Genomic DNA, 15,309 nt, shown 5'->3' with positions numbered 1-15,309 from the left:
TATGGTGCTATTGAGAGGTGGTGAAAACTAGGAGGAGGGGTCTAGGAGGAAGTAGGCCACTAGAAATGACCTTGAAGGTTATACCTTATCTCGATCCTCTTCCCTCCACCCCACTCCACCCCACCTTTTCTTTCCAGCTGCCAGGAGGTGAGCAGGTCTGCTCTACCAAGTGCACCCTGCCATGATGTTCTGCCTTGCCACAGGCCCAGAAACAACAAAGTCAAATGACCATGGACTAAAACCTCTGAAACCACAAGCTAAAATAAATCTTTCCTTCTTTAAGTTGATTTTCTCAGATATTTATTTTGTCACAGTGACAGAAAGCTGACTAACAGAGATCTATTAATTACCTGATAAATAATTCAAAATTATTGTTTTAAGGAAGTTCAGCAAGCTATAAGACCATAGATAGGACTGAGGATGTGGCTAAGTGGTTGAGTGCTTGCCTGGTATATGTGAGGCTTTGGGTTTGATTCCCAACACCAAAAAGAAAAAGGAAAAAAAAAAAAAAAGAGAGAGAGAATAAAGATGGATTAAATCAACAACAAATCAGGAAAACAAAATATGAACAAAATGAAATGTTCAACAAAGAGATAATATTATTTTTTTAAATTCTGGAGCTGAAGATCCAATGAATGAAATTTTTAAAACACAATACAGAACTTCAGCAGCACACTTGATCACACAGAAGAAAGAATCTGTGAATTTGAAGAGAGGATGTTTGAAAAGAGGAAAAGAAAAAGAAAGGAATGGAAAAAGATCACAGGGATACTGTCAAGAGAAATAATATACAGATGAAGGAATTTCTAGGAGAATAGGGAAAGATGAGAAAGTTTGTTTAACAAAATAATGGCTGAAAACTTTCTAAATATGGGGAGCAATATGGACATCCAAGTACATAATGCTCAAAGGTTCTCAAGGAAGTTAAACCCAAAGATGACTGCTTCACTGAGATGCAATCAAATTTTCTCAAATCAAAGACAAAAGGAGACTCTTTTTGTTTTTGTTTTGCAGTACTGGGGTTCAAACCCAGGGCCTTATGCATGCTAGGCAGGTACTCTACCACTGAAATAGGATCCCAGTTCCCAAAAGAAGAATGAATCTTGGAAGCAGCAAGAGAAAAGAGATTCATCACAAACAAGGGAACCCCCATTAGACTATCAGCAGATTTTTTAGCAGAAATCCCATTGTGGGAAGCTGTCCTTATTTAGCAGAATTAGACTAGGTTGAACCATGTGCTGCAGAGGCCTGACTTCTAGGAACTGTCTGGAAGTATGTGGTGCTGTGTGGGAATGGCTCCCTGTCTCCTTCTGGAATTTTCCCCCTAAGAGAATGGCTCCCCTAATTCCACCCCATCCTGTCCATAACAGAAGAAGCTCCTCCTGGTCCTTGCCCCCTTTTATCTGCATATATTATAAATAAAGGAGAGTTGGGCAAGTCCAGGTTGTTGTAAGAGGCCAGATTTGGTATGGGTGGACCCGTCACACACCCTCTCATAAAAAGAGTATTGGTACTTGTGTGTTTACTGAGTACATAAGTTTTTTGGGTAATAGAAAAACCACCAGCATCCTCCTCAAGCAGTTAAGCCTTTCGTCCTCCACGTGGGATGTGGCAGAGAGGACCTTGACTCCCCATGAGCCAGGAGAGAGAGAAATGTTAAAAGTACTAAAATAAATAAACCCAGCAAGTCTGCCCCTTTAGAAATAAAAGAGAAAGTCTTTTCTAGACAAGAAAAGCTGAGGCAGTTCACCACCACTTGATCTGCCTTACAAAAAATGCTAGAGGATGCTGCCAGAGTGGTGCACACCTGTAATCCCAGCTGCTCAGGAAACTGTAGCAAGAGGATTGCAAGTTCAAGAGCAGCCTTGGCAACTTAGCGAGATCTGTCTCAAAATAAAAATAGAAAAGGGCTGAGATTGTACCACAGTAGATTCCCTAGTTTAAATTTCTAGTACTTCAAGGAAAAGGAGGAAGAGGAGGAGGAGCTAAAGAAAGAAAGAAATGCTAAAGGGAGTTCTTTAAGCTAAAATGAAAGAATGGTAATTATTAATAAGAAAACATATGAAAGTATAGAACTCACTGGTAATGGTAAGTATACATTCAAATTCAGAATACTCTGTTACTGTAATGGCAGTATGTAAACCAAGTTTAATTCTTGTTTAAGGAAAAATATAAAAGTATTAAAAATTATAGCTACAGTAACTTGTTAACAGATATAAAATATAAAAAGAAGTAACTTATGATATCAAAAACCTAAAATGGGAGGTGATAGTTAAAAGTGTAGATCTTTTGTACATAGTTAAATCACCAGTTAGAAATAGTTGTAACTATAAGATATTTTACATAAGCCATATTTTTCACAAAGTAAAACAGCAAGAATAGAAGTAAAAGGGAAGCTACAAAGATAATTTTTAAAATGGCAATAGTAAGTCCTTATCCATCAATAACTACTTTAAGTATAAATGAACTAAATTCTCCAATCAACAAACATAAAGAGACTGAATGGATTTTAAAAACACAGGATCCAACTGTTTGTTGTTCTGTGAGGACCCACATAGACTAAAAGGGCTTTGGTGTTCTCACCTGTAGAGATGATAATCTTCCACTTAATTGAGGATTAGATGAAATAAGGAATATAAACTACTGGTTCCAAGCCTTAGACCCCAGCAGGTGCACAATTATGGGATTTATCAATTCATTGTTACGCTGCACAGGCCCAGAAAGGCCCACGAGAGCCAACTGATTTCACACATTTCCTCCCAATTCCAAGTCCATCAATAACACATTTGGTATCTTAGAACTAGTCATGGTGGGAGAATTTATACCATGGAAATTTAGCAAATACCACACATCAGGAATCTTCTGAGCAAGTTTTTAAACATTTACCAGACAGTCCAGGTTATCATCATTATTATTGAGAGTAATAAAAACTCGTTCACTTCTTGCAAACCCAATGCTCATGAATATTTTATTGATGTGACTGCTCATTTCATTTAGAAGCAATCCATTCAACAAAATGGTCTCTTGGTTTCCCCAAAGTTGCCATTTTCAGAGGCCTCATATATATTCATTCCCTCGCCAAGTTAAATGTCCCCAGTTTCTTAAACTTTTAGCACCTTGCTTCCCAGACTGTTCATGATCCTAATCTCTTCCACAAGTCATTCAACCTTAAAATGTGGAATCCAGGAATGAAGCCATAGGCGTAGGGGTGATAATGACATGATAGGGTGAACTTTTAAAAAGTAGTGTCATTCAGAAGTAGAGATCGGTTAGGGCAAAATCAGCACAGGAATGGAGTGAGCAGGGAAGGAATGCCCAATTGGAGCAGTGGTCCTTCCCAAGGGAGCAGCAGAGGTGTCTCCTCTCCTGTCTGGACCTTTGGGGCTGGTACCTGGTGTCTCAGCACGTTATGACAAGAGTTCAGCTCTGGGAGGGCCTGGGAGGCCTGACTTTCTCCTTTTTCTTAGTCCCCGACCATAATCCCCTTGTGATAGCTCCCTAGCTTCTTTGGGTGCCCTCTAAACCGCCTGTTCCCTCCCAGTTCCGGGGGCAGGTGAGCCTCTTTCCTCCCCGTGTCCCTTGACTTGGATTCTTCCGTTCGACTCTCCTCGCGCTCTCCCCCGCCCGAATCCGCAGTTGGTTCTTCCCGTTCCCGCTTCGCCCCGCCCCGCCCCGCCGCGCCCCGCCCCGCCGCGCAGCAGTCCGCTCAGCGCGCTGCCCGGCGCCCAGCGGCACCGTCTGATGACGTGTTTTACAGGCGTAGGGCGGGAAGCGCCAGCGACAGGGGAAGGCGAGAGTCATTCCTCGTACCCACCCGCTGTGCTGGGTCCTTCGGCAGTAGGAAACGGTGGAAGAGGTCTGAGTCCTGTGCCCTTCAGCAGGAAAGCATGGTCTCCGCTCAGCTGTCCGTACACTATGGACTCAATACCTGCCACCGTGCCTTCTGTCGCCGCTTCCCCGGGGGACCCGGAGCTTCTGGGACCCCTGACGGTGCTCTGCGCAGCCCTCATAGGGCGGGACTCCCGCTGTGGAAGGCGGGTGGCTGAGTTCTGAGCCGAGTGGGTGCACTGACTGACGCGGCCAGGGAGAAATGGAGTGTGTCAGGCCCCAGGCAGGCAGGATCGAACTGTATTGTTAAGCGAGGCCGGTGAGCGTGTACTTGAAGCTTTCCTTATTGCACTTTTTAACGGACTACTGAGAGGTGAGAAGCCCCTTGGTACGTTCCTAAATGCAGCTGACGTCACAATAGGTCTTCTCCCTGTGGAGACTGTTGGGAGGTGGAGCCAGAATAGAGTTATCTCGGATACTGGAAGCGGGCGGTGTAGAGGAGCGTGGGCTGGTGTTTAGTACACTGCCGTTGAGCGCACATTTAGAATCAGACATTGAGTTTTATAGAAGGAAGTTAAATTCAGAGTAGCTTATCTAAACCAGTTTTCTAGAGTCGTCTGGAATTACTTGTCGTTTGTCTTTTACATAAGAGTAGAATGGAAATATGATTTAAAACCTTAGAGAAATAGTTCATTATTTGTATTATTCATTATCTTCATGGTTTTATTTGTAGCTATAAAATTAATTAGTTTTATCACATATTTAAGTTTTTGTCTTACATATTTTTTTTAATCATAAAATCCAGTTTATCCATGAGAGAAGTATTATACGGAGGGATTCTAGCCAGGTGTTAGTATGATAGGGCCTATTCCAAACGGAAATATATGCTCAATTTAAAGTATTTAGACTCATCATACTTGAAAACACTTCAGGCAAACAAGAAATATGACACTGCCAGGATCCTATCTCTCGGAGAAGCTATTGGAGAATTTTGAGGAAGTAGTTCTCGGATGATGGTGGTGGTTTTAGAATTGCCATGATGATTCTTTGTGACTGTTTTGTTATGAATATAAGGCTTCTCATTGCTTCTAACTTGTCTATCTCAGCTAGTTGCCACATTGCCCAAAGATGTTCAGCCTGGGCCTGATTTTTATGGACTACCTTGGAAGCCTGTACTTCTCACTGTCTTCTTGGGAATTGTTTCATTTGCCATTTTCTTCTAGAGAACTATTTTTTTTTTTTTTTTTTTTTTTTTTGGCGGTACTGGGGATCGAGCTCAAGGCCTTGTGCTTGCGAGGCAAGCACTCTAACAGCTGAGCTATCTCCCCAGCCCTGAAGAACTATTCTTGTGAGTAAACTTCCTTATACCTTAGCACATAATGCATGGGGTATTTTATAGTCACTGCCCCTCCCCTTTTCAGTTTACTAACTTAAACACAAATTGGTGGTTGAAGTCACACTAACTTTATAAAATAACTTGGTGTAATCTTTGTGTTGGTAAAGACTTAAGAAAACAAGATAACCAGAAAAATCTCGATGAGAAAACTTCAATTTATAAGTTCCTTGTATCAAAACCTAAAGATTAAGAATTAGGTAGGTACAGTTAGTAGAATTGGTAATTCTTACAGCCATTCTGACCAGTAGTTTCATGTGTATCAGAAGTCCTCAAAGTGAGATAAAAGATGGGATAGGTTATATAAATATCCTTTTATGTAGCATAATATGTCTAGTGATCTATCCTAAAGAAATAATTAATTACGCTTTAAAGATTTTTGGTAAGGTTTTTCAGCGGAACTGTGTATTAGATTGAAAACTTAGCCCAACTTAATCCATTACAGGGGTATTTTTAAGTTATTGTATGTTCGTATAATGGAATAGTAGGCAGCTTTATATAGTTCAAAGACTTTGGGGCACAGAAAATGCTCACAATTTTATGTAAAGTAGAAAAAAAGCAGAAACTAAGATTTAAATGTTGATGAACTGTATGTTATATAAACACACAGAAAAAATGCTGCAAAGGAATATAGCAAAATGATGAAAAGGAGATGAGGTAATTTTTCAGTCTTTTATATGTGTATTTCCCAGATTTTTGTCATTCAATCATATGTTAAGAAAGTGGCTTTTTATTTGGAGGTATAGATTATATGTTGTTCAGAGACATATTATTATTTTTTTTTTTTTTTATTGTAAACAAATGGGATACATGTTGTTTCTCTGTACATGGCGTAAAGGCATACCATTTGTGTAATCATAAATTTACATAGAGCAATGTTGTTTGATTCATTCTGTTATTTTTTTCCCTTCCCCCCACCCCTCCCACCCCTCTTTACCCTCTATACAGTAGTTCCTTCCTCCATATTTGCCCCCCTCCCTAACCCTAACTCTAACCCTTCCCTCCCCCCCATTATGTGTCAACCTCCACTTATTAGCGATATCATTCGTCCTTTGGCTTTTTGAGATTGGCTTATCTCACTTAGCATGATATTCTCCAATTTCATCCATTTGCCTGCAAATGTCATAATTTTATCATTCTTTATGGCTGAGTAATATTCCATAGTATATATATACCACAGTTTCTTTATCCACTCATCAATTGAAGGGCATCTAGGTTGGTTCCACAGTCTGGCTATTGTGAATTGAGCAGCTATGAACATTGATGTGGCTGTATTTCTGTAGTATGCAGATTTTAAGTCCTTTGGGTATAGGCCAAGGAGTGGGATAGCTGGGTCAAATGGTGGTTCCATTCCAAGTTTTCTAAGGAATCTCTACACTGCTTTCCATAGCGGCTGCACTAATTTGCAGCCCCACCAGCAGTGTATGAGTGTACCTTTCTCCCCACATCCTCGCCAACACCTGTTGTTGCTCGTATTCTTGATAATCGCCATTCTAATTGGGGTGAGATGGAACCTTAGGGTGGTTTTGATTTGCATTTCTCTTATTACTAGAGATGTTGAACATTTTTCCATATGTTTGTTGATTGCTTGTAGATCTTCTTCTGTGAAGTGTCTATTCATTTCCTTAGCCCATTTGTTGACTGGACTGTTTGAATTCTTGGAGTAGAGTTTTTTGAGTTCTTTATAGATTCTGGAGATTAGTGCTCTATCTGAAGTATGATTGGCAAAGATATTCTCCCACTCTGTAGGCTCTTTCTTCGCATTGCTGATAGTTTCCTTTGCTGAGAGAAAGCTTTTTAGTTTGAATCTATCCCAGTGGTTGATTCTAGCTTTTATTTCTTGTGCTATGGGAGTCCTGTTAAGGAAGTCTGGTCCTAGACCAACAAGATGAAGATTTGGACCTACTTTTTCTTCTATAATCTGCAGGGTCTCTGGTCTGATTCCGAGGTCCTTAATCCATTTTGAGTTTAGTTTCGTGCATGGTGAGAGATATGGGTTTAGTTTCATTCTGTTGCATATGGATTTCCAATTCTCCCAGCACCATTTGTTGAAGAGGCTATCTTTTCTCCATTGCCTATTTTTGGCCCCTTTGTCTAGTATGAGAAAATTGTATTTATTTGGGTTTGTGTCCGTGTCCTCTATTCTGTACCATTGATCTACCTTTCTATTTTGGTACCAATACCATGCCGTTTTTGTTACTATTGCTTTGTAGTAGAGTTGAAGATCTGGTATTGCAATACCCCCTGTTTCACTCTTCCTGCTAAGGATTGCTTTAGTTATTCTGGGTTTCTTATTCTTCCAGATGAATTTCATAATTGCTTGCTCTATTTCTGTAAGGTACACAATTGGGATTTTAATTGGAATTGCATTGAATTTGTATAGCACTTTAGGTAGTATGGCCATTTTGACAATATTAATTCTTCCTATCCAAGAACATGGAAGATCTTTCCATCTTCTAAGGTGTTCTTTAATTTCTTTCTTTAGTGTTGTATAGTTCTCATTGTAGAGGTCTTTCACCTCTTTTGTGAGATTGATTCCCAAGTATTTTATTTTTTTCGAGGCTATTGTGAATGGGGTAGTTTTCCTAATTTCTCTTTCTGAAGATTCATCACTTATGTATAAAAATGCGTTGGATTTATGGGCATTGATCTTGTAACCTGCTACTTTACTGAAATCACTTATGAGTTCTAAGAGTTTTCTGGTGGAATTTCCAGGTTCCTCTAAATATATAATCATGTCATCAGCGAACAGGGATAGTTTGAGTTCTTCTTTTCCAATTCGTATCCCTTTAATTTCTTTGGTTTGTCTAATTGCTCTGGCCAGAGTCTCAAGAACGATGTTGAATAGAAGTGGTGAAAGAGGGCATCCCTGCCTTGTTCCAGTTTTTAGGGGGAATGCTTTCAGTTTTTCACCATTTAGAATGATATTAGCCATGGGCTTAGCATAAATGGCCTTTACAATATTAAGGAATGTTCCCACTATCCCTATTTTTTCTAGTGTTTTGAGCATGAAGGGGTGCTGTATTTTATCAAATGCTTTTTCTGCATCTATTGAAATAATCATGTGATTCTTGACTTTAAGTCTATTAATATGGTGAATTACGTTTATTGATTTCCTGATGTTGAACCAACCTTGCATCCCTGGGATGAAACCCACTTGATCATGGTGCACTATCTTTTTAATATGTTTTTGTATGCGATTTGCTAAAATTTTGTTGAGAATTTTTGCGTCGATGTTCATTAAGGATATTGGTCTGAAATTTTCTTTCCTTGATGAGTCTCTGTCTGGTTTAGGTATCAGTGTGATATTGGCTTCATAGAATGAGTTTGGGAGGGTTCCCTCCTCTTCTATTTTATGGAATACTTTGAGAAGTATTGGAATGAGCTCTTCCTTAAAGGTTTTGTAGAACTCGGCTGAGAACCCATCTGGTCCCGGACTTTTCTTTGTTGGTAGGCTTTTGATGACTTCTTCTATTTCAGTACTTGAAATTGGTCTATTTAAATTGTTTATGTCCTCCTCATTCAGTTTAGGCAATTCATATGTCTCTAGAAACCTGTTGATGTCTTCGAAATTTTCTATTTTGTTGGAGTATAGATTTTCAAAATAGCTTCTAATTATGTTTTGTATTTCCATCCTGTCTGTAGTGATATTTCCTTGTTCATTCTGAATTTTAGTGATTTGGGTTTTCTCTCGTCTTCTCTTTGTTAGTGTGGCTAAAGGTTTATCAATTTTGTTTATTTTTTCGAAGAACCAACTATTTATTTTGTCAATTTTTTGTATTGTTTCTTTTGTTTCAATTTCATTGATTTCAGCTCTGAGTTTAACTATTTCCTGTCTTCTACTACTTTTGGTGCTGTTCTGTTCTTCTTTTTCTAAGGCTTTGAGCTGTAGTGTTAGGTTGTTTATTTGTTGAGTTTTACTTCTTTTATTAAATGCGCTCCATGAAATAAATTTCCCTCTAAGTACTGCTTTCATAGTGTCCCAGAGGTTTTGATATGATGTTTCTTTGTTCTCATTTACCTCTAAGAATTTTTTAATTTCCTTCCTAATATCTTCTGTTATCCATTCATCATATAATAGCATATTGTTTAATCTCCAGATGTTGGAATAGTTTCTGTGTTTTACTCTTTCATTTATTTCTAACTTCAATCCATTATGATCTGATAGAATACATGCTAGTGTCTCTATCTTCTTGTATTTGCTAACATTAGCTTTGTGGCATAATATATGGTCTATTTTAGAGAAGGATCCATGTGCTGCTGAGAAGAAAGTGTATTCACTCTTGGTTGGATGGAATATTCTATAAATGTCCGTTAAGTCTAAATTATTGATTGTGTTATTGAGATCTATGGTTTCTTTGCTCAATTTTTGTCTGGAAGATCTGTCCAGTGGTGAGAGCGGCGTGTTAAAATCACCTAGTATTATTGTGTTGTGGTCTATTTGGTTTCTGAAATTGAGAAGGATTTGTTTGACATACATAGATGAGCCACTGTTCGGGGCATAGATGTTTATGATTGTTATATCTTGCTGATTTATGCTTCCCTTAAGCAGTATGAAATGACCTTCTTTATCCCTTCTGACTAACTTTGGCTTGAAGTCCACATTATCGGAAATGAGGATGGATACTCCAGCTTTTTTGCTGAGTCCATGTGCATGGTATGTTTTTCCCCATCCTTTCACCTTTAATCTATGGGTATCTTTTTCTATGAGGTGAGTCTCTTGCAGGCAACATATTGTTGGATCTTTCTTTTTAATCCAGTCTGCCAGTCTATGTCTTTTGATTGATGAATTCAGGCCATTAACGTTCAGGGTTATTATAGAGAAATGATTTGGTTTCCCGGTCATTTGGTTCATTTTTAAAATTTTGTTTATTTATTTGTTTGACACAACTTGTTTCCTCCTTTATTTGACAATTCCTTTAGGATAATTCCTCCCTTTGCTGATTTGCTTCTTTGTTTTTCATCTCTTCCTCATGGAATATTTTGTTGAGAATGTTCTGTAATGCTGGCTTTCTTTTTGTAAATTCTTTTAGCTTTTGTTTATCATGGAAGGATTTTATTTCATCGTCAAATTTGAAGGTAAGTTTTGCTGGGTATAAGATTCTTGGTTGGCATCCATTTTCTTTCAGGGCTTGAAAAATGTTGTTCCAGGACCTTCTAGCTTTTAGGGTCTGGATTGAAAAATCTGCTGATATGCGTATTGGTTTCCCCCTGAATGTAATTTGGTTCTTTTCTCTCACAGCCTTTAAAATTCTGTCTTTATTTTGTATGTTAGGTATTTTCATTATAATGTGCCTTGGTGTGGGTCTGTTGTAATTTTGTGTATTTGGAGTCCTGTAAGCCTCTTGAACTTGATTTTCCATTTCATTCTTCAGATTTGGGAAATTTTCTGATATTATTTCATTGAATAGGTTGTTCATTCCTTTGGCTTGTTTCTCTAGGCCTTCCTCAATCCCAATAATTCTTAAATTTGGCCTTTTCATGATATCCCATAGTTCTTGTAGATTCTGTTCATGATTTCTTACCATCTTCTCTGTTTGTTCAGCTGTGTTTTCAAGGTTAAATATTTTGTCTTCAATGTCTGAGGTTCTGTCTTCCAGGTGTTCTATCCTATTGGATATGCTTTCTATGGAGTTCTTAATTTGGTTTATTGTTTCCTTCATGTCAAGGATTTCTGTTTGGTTTTTTTTCAATATCTCTAACTCTTTATTGAAATGATCTTTTGCTTCCTGTATTTGCTCTTTTAACTGTCGATTGGTGCGATCAATCAATGCTTGCATTTGCTCTTTCATCTCATCATTCAATGCTTGCATTTGCTCTTTCATCTCCTCGTTTGCTTCTCTGATCATTTTAATTATGTACATTCTGAACTCCTTTTCTGTCATTTCTTCTGCCATGCTGTCACTGGGTTTTATTGATGTAACATCTAGATTTGTTTGCAGCATTTTCTTTCCTTGTTTTCTCATGTTGTTCAGATATCAGTGGACCGCTGAGATATTGCAGATTTCCTCTGTTGATTTACAATGACCCTGAAGATTTCTATATATATCCCCTCTTAGCCTGCAGTAGGCTGAAGTCTTGGAGGAGGTTGATAATGCGGTGCTCCAGAAGGAAGCTGCCTCTCTAGGAGTGGTGGCCTTCAGGTGGGGTATATTCCCTGCTAGTGGGCAGAGGTGCCTCCACTTGTTGACCAATGGTCATCCAAAGGGGACCTAGGCTGTGGGCTGAGGCAAGGCCTGTTTGGGCCTGAGCCTCTGGTTTTACCGTCCTTGTGGGAAACCTCACCCAGCAGGGAAGACTCACCCGGTGGGGAGGTCTCGCTGGTCAGTTTCCTCCTAGAGGTTCCCCTCAATTTACAGCTACTGCCTGGGCTGGGCTGCCTTCCTCTGCAAAGTTTCCAGGGGCCCGGCCCTACCTCCTGGGCCTGGGAGCCTCACCCTTCGCAGATGAATCTCCTTAGGCTGCCCCTCCTCAGAGAATTTGCCCATAGGCCTGGAACCTTCGCTCCGCCCTAAGCCTGTCTCTGTGCGGCTCTTCCACCCAGAAGCCTCCTAGATCCTGGGACCCTGTTCTGCACCTAATCGCCTGGCTGCGTGGCCCCTCCTCTGAGCAGCCACCTGTGGCCCCGAACAATCGCTCTGAGTCCCAGAGACCCGCCACAGGCCTCTTCCTCCAGACAGCCGCCCAGTATGCCGGTGCGGTCACTAGGAGTCCAAGAAACTCACTTCGTGCCTCCTCCTCCCACCAACCACCCGTAGCCCGGGGCAATCAATCACTCCGAGTCGAAGTGACCCTGCCCGTTCCTCCTCCTTCTCCAGATAACCCCCCGGGTGTTCAGGAGCAGTCCCTCTGAGTGGCTCTGAATCCACGTGACCCGCTGCACGGGTCCTCTGGGCAACCGCCCGGAGCTCTGGTGTGGTCCCTCAAGACCAAGCGTCCCACCACGCTTCTCCTCCAGGCAGCCCCCCTGTGTTCAGGAGCTGTCACTTTAAGACCAAACAACTCACCACTCGCCTTCTCCTCTGAGCAGCCGCCTGGAGCGCTAATGCAGTCACTGCGAGTCCAAAGGACCCGCTGCGCTCCTTCTCCTCCTTCTCCTACTCCTCCGGGCAGGCCCCGGGGTTCAGAAGTGGTCAGGGTCCAAACAGCTCGCCACGCAGCCCCTTCTCTGGCAACCGCCTGTAGTTCCCGTATAGTCACCCGAATCCAAGCGGCTGCTCCTCTTCCTCCTTGTCCTCAGGGCAGGCCCCGGTGTTCAGAAGCGTCGTTCTGATTCCAAACAGCTCGCCGCGCGGCTTCTCCTCTGGCAACCGCCTGCAGCTCTGGCGCAGTCTCTCCGAATCCAAGTGGCCACGCTCCTCTCCTCCTCCTCAGGGCAGGCCCCGGTGTCCTGAGTCCACACAGTTCTCCCCGCCACTCCTCCCCCGGGCAGCCGCCGGAGCCCCAGTGGCTGCTCCGAGTCCCAGCGCTGTGTCGAGCGGCCTCCTCTATGGCGCTCCAGCGGGGGGAGGGGCGTCTCGCCGGCAGTTCTACTTCACAAAGTTTCCTGCGTTCCGGGACCCCCGTCCCATCCGGGGTGCCCCCCCAGGGGGTCAGAGTCACCCGGCTACTTTGAGTTGGTCCCAAGCGTCTCAATATCTCCTCTCTTGAATCCTGAGTTCTGGAGCAACACGTAATGCAGCCACCCTCTAGGCCGCCATCTTCCAACTCCTCCAGAGACATATTATTAAGTTTTTTGTTCCTTAGTCTTTTCTGAGCAGAATTTGCCTATATATGTGTGTATGTGTACATAGATGTATGTGTATGTATATATGTATATGTATATATGCTTAAACATACTTAGGTTTGTACTATAGGTCATTCTGCTTTATAGTTACTTAACATAATCGGAGGAAAATTATTTTAGGTAAATAAACTTTGCATAAAAAGCCTTCAGTTGAAACTCAACAGTTAAAGTGGCCAGAAACATTGGCTGCAAATCTTTCCAAATCTTAGTTATTCCTTTTCTGATTACTTAATTATATCAGACATACCGTTGTTAATACAAGTTTCCTCTCCTTGTACAATTGAATATAAAAGCACTTAAAAAGAAATGCCTTCTTAAAAAGAAGAATCATTTGCCTAGATTCCTGTGAGGACTTTTCTAATCTCATTGAACTTGTTCTCAGCTAAAAGGAAAAAGGATAGAAAGGTAAAGAAAAAAGGCAAAAATGAAAACGTTGTATATTTCTCTCTTGCTTCTTTCAAGAACCCTGGCACCTGTTTCTATTTTCACTAGGTTAGGTAGGATCTGGGTCTTAGCTGTTGCTCCTCAGTCTCAGCATTTGACTTTGGAGTTTTGGTCCCTACCTTAGATGCCTGGTTTTTGCTACTTCCCATTTTCCCTCGCTGTCATTTTTGGTGAAAGCATACTCTCTGATTAGTAAGGCTATGACATTAGAGAAATGGTCATTTCTTTCTATGTTGAAGTTTTCTGAATGTATTTTCCTATAACAAGATCATTATAAGTGGTATTTTAGGGTCTACAGTATTACCAAGATACCATGGATGATCTGTGGATACATCTGAGTATCCCATTACCATTTATAACATTTAAAAGGAGAAATATATGCTAAGTTACAAAGAAATTTAGTGATGTTTTAAAAGAATTATTGCTTAGGTTTTATTATCTGACAGTTCATTGCCGTCTTTGGGAAATGATTCAGGTTTTGCTCTTTCCAGAAGATGTTAATTGTCATTTCTCTTGTTGCTTGCGTATTTTCTTGTAGCAATCTTTTTTTTTTTTTTTTTTTTTTTTTTTTCAGAATTCTTACCACTATTTTTAGTGGTTTGCAGAAATAGGTGATGTAGCCTCTTAGATTATTTCTAAATTCAGCCAGTAGCCAAATTGAAATTGGAGTTGGAAGAATTTTTTGGTGATGGAAAGCGGCATATCTAGGGACTAGGTTTGTGGCTCAGTGGTAGAAGTGTTTGCCTAGCATGTGTGAGGCACTGGGTTTGATTCTTAGCACCACATATAAAGAGATGAATAAAATAAAGGTCCATCAACATCTAAAAAAATAAACAAGTGGCATATCTTAGTAGAAAGAGTATGCCTTTAATTTTGTTTCCTCAGAGTTCTTTGAACAGTCATTGTTTCTAGACTTTATCCTGGCTGTTTAGAATTGTCAAACGATTTTGAGTAAGTAAAGCATTAATTATTTTTACGAAAATAGTAGCCATTTCTATTATTAAAGGTAAGTGCTCATGTTGTAAGATTGGAATAGATATATATTCAGTGTGACATGAGATACATACCTTAGTATTTTTATTTGACAGAGGCTATTTATGAAGTATCACCACCAATTAAATTTGAAATGCTTGTTCTCTACTTATTGTTTAATCCTGAACCAGACTGTTAATAAATTCTCATTTGGTTTTGATTCTGTTTCTTCTAAGCAGATGCATGACATCGAATTTCATCTTTATTTCTCTCTCCTTTGGGTAAAAGAGTATATCAAGGTAAATTTTTAGGCTTCTTTTGTAATTTCTAATAATCCTTTGTATTTGTGTTTGTTGTGTGTTTTATATATGTTAGAAGTAGATAAAGTGACTTTTGATGTCTATTATTTTTTTTAACTCCTGAAAATTTTACTATTCCTGGGTTGCTAGCTTGGATAATAGAGTAGAAGTTGATGGTACCAACTGAGATAGGAGATGAGGAGGAACAAATTGTGGGAAGAAGATCATTAGTTTTAAATTGGGGTGTATTCACTTTGAATATTGATGTAATGTGGATGTATTACATTTGAACAGTATTTCTGTGCTCATACATTAAATAATTGATTGGAGTAGATAAAGAATGGTATTGTGAGTCAATATGCTTTCATTCTGTTTTTCCTTTCCAAAAGTTTCCATAAATTTGAAATGATTCCATTTTCTGAAAAGAAAGTGTTTTAAGAAGGGAGGAATATCAAAATACAACATTTTACTCTATTTCCCATCTTTGAAATGAGCTTAAATTAAAATATCATTGTGCTTATATTTTCCTTAAATTTTAATGGTGTTTCATACCCTTATTGCTTTTAACTGTAGATTGCTTTTTAAAG

The 15,309-nt window shown here is 39.9% G+C and overlaps 1 pseudogene across 1 annotated transcript in view; it reads left to right on the top strand.

The window, feature by feature from the left end:
• The first annotated feature begins 4,214 nt into the window (after positions 1 to 4,214).
• Positions 4,215 to 15,309, top strand: part of LOC306655732 (transport and Golgi organization protein 1 homolog) — a 29,273-nt pseudogene continuing 18,178 nt past the window's right edge. The window contains exons 1-2 of the transcript XR_013767022.1: positions 4,215 to 4,827; positions 4,935 to 5,054. The product of XR_013767022.1 is annotated as a transport and Golgi organization protein 1 homolog (transcript). The remainder of the gene's footprint in view (positions 4,828 to 4,934; positions 5,055 to 15,309) is intronic.

Source organism: Sciurus vulgaris (assembly GCF_902686455.1).
Source record: "Sciurus vulgaris genome assembly, chromosome: 3".
Taxonomy (NCBI): Eukaryota; Metazoa; Chordata; class Mammalia; order Rodentia; family Sciuridae; genus Sciurus; species Sciurus vulgaris.
The sequence above is the reverse complement of the archived record's forward strand: the minus strand, read 5'-3'. Positions and strand labels throughout refer to the sequence as shown.